Source organism: Pundamilia nyererei, unplaced genomic scaffold (assembly GCF_000239375.1).
Source record: "Pundamilia nyererei isolate P.nyererei 1_Seehausen unplaced genomic scaffold, PunNye1.0 scaffold00041, whole genome shotgun sequence".
NCBI classification, from domain to species: domain Eukaryota; kingdom Metazoa; phylum Chordata; class Actinopteri; order Cichliformes; family Cichlidae; genus Pundamilia; species Pundamilia nyererei.
Window position 1 is genome coordinate 1,494,810 of NW_005187442.1, and position 1,828 is coordinate 1,496,637.

The following is a 1,828-nucleotide window of genomic DNA, read 5'->3' on the forward strand; positions in this document are numbered from 1 at the left end:
GGCCTTTAAGGCTGCAGACCCTGAATTGGGATACAGCCTATGACTCTGTGGTGGCCTCAGCCATCTTTTATGATGTAGTCTGCTGGAGCGGCAACATCTCTGCCGGGGACAGGAAGAGACAGAACAGGCTGATCCGCTCTGTTCTAGGATGCCCTCTGGACCCAGTGGAGGTGGTGAGTGACAGGAGAATGGTAGCTAAGCTGTCATCCCTGTTGGACAACATCTCCCACCCCATGCAGGAGACTCTGACAGCACTGAGCAGCTCCTTCAGTAGCAGGCTGCAGCACCCACGCTGTGGGACAGAGAGATTTCACAGGACTTTCCTTCCCACTGCTGTCAGACTCTACAACAAAGACTTTTGCAGCTGATCAAACACACACAAACTCACACATGTGCAATAAGACTAAGTGCAATAAGTGCAAAGTTGTATTTTTACTCAGTTGTATATAGCATTTGTATTCTATTTATATCCTATTGTATATATTTTATTTTATTTTGATGTATATATTATTTTATTTTATTATATTATATTCTGTACAGTTGTGTACAGTATATTATTATTATTGTATTCCAGTGTTCTCTAATTTTTGCTACATAACTTTGCACTGTCCACTTTCTGCTGTGACAAAACAAATTTCCCACGTGTGGGACTAATAAAGGTTATCTTATCTTATCTTATCTTATCGTATCTTAAGAAGACTAAATATGGAGAAATTATTAAATTAAAGAAAAGCCTGAAAGTAAAAAACTAGAAAATTCTAAAGAAACTTTTCAGTGACCTGTTCTTGTAGGGATCTAACTGGATTCTAATCACGGCAGCAAAATGTCCCTCGAAGCATAAAAGAGCCACTGAATTTCCTCAGTGTAGACGTCGAGGGTTCTTGCTTTCCCATTTGTCATCCCTTCTTTATTTTGTCACTTTACCAAAGTGCTGCTCGTAGCAAGGTTAACAATGACTTTACACTACAATTCACAGGAAAATAAAAGTAGTACACAAACTGTAATCATTATGGTTGTAGCTATTAGATTAATTCATCAAGTTGCTATTATATTTCATGGTCCCAGGGCTTGTTCTTGTCTTCCAGAAACTTTTTTAATATTATTGATTGTTTTGTTGTAGTTATTCTTGTTCTGAGCTTGTTTTTCTATGATATAATTGTTTCTTGATTTTATTATTTTCCTCCTATCCCAGCTGCCATAAGGCAACAGGTCGCCAGTTTGTCTTAGGGCTAACATAGAGAGACAGACAACCAGTCATACTCACAATTAGGAATCACCAGTTAACCTAACTCCGCTGTCTTTGGAAACCTTAGTATCAACCAGGCCAGATGGTGGATTTGAACCCAAGACCTTCTTACCCTCCCTGACATTATGACATTATTAATAATGCACACAAATGGGGTCTTTTGTAGAGGTTAGGAGTCCTGTGGTAGGAATGTTATCTGTTGTGCAGCTAGTATATATCATACTATATCAGTAAATTATTTATTCATATCGAGTCAGTTTAGTTATAAGCACATTAATAAACCTTATATAGTGACAAAATGCTCTGACAATGTGACAGAACATCCATTATGTCACGTTCCTGGGTCTGTTGACCCAGCATTTTAAGTTTTAGCTAATTTGGATGTTTATGTTTACCTTCTTTAGGTTAGCTAATCTTATTTGTTTATTAGATTCCCATTTGTCTTTTCTACCCCTGTATTTAAGTTTCCCTCACCTTTTATGTGTTTCAGTCTTTTGCTGTCTTATGCTGTCAAGTTTGTGTTGTGATGTCTGCATTCCATTCTGTTTCCCTGTCCTATGTGCAGTGTGTCTAGTTTTGCTT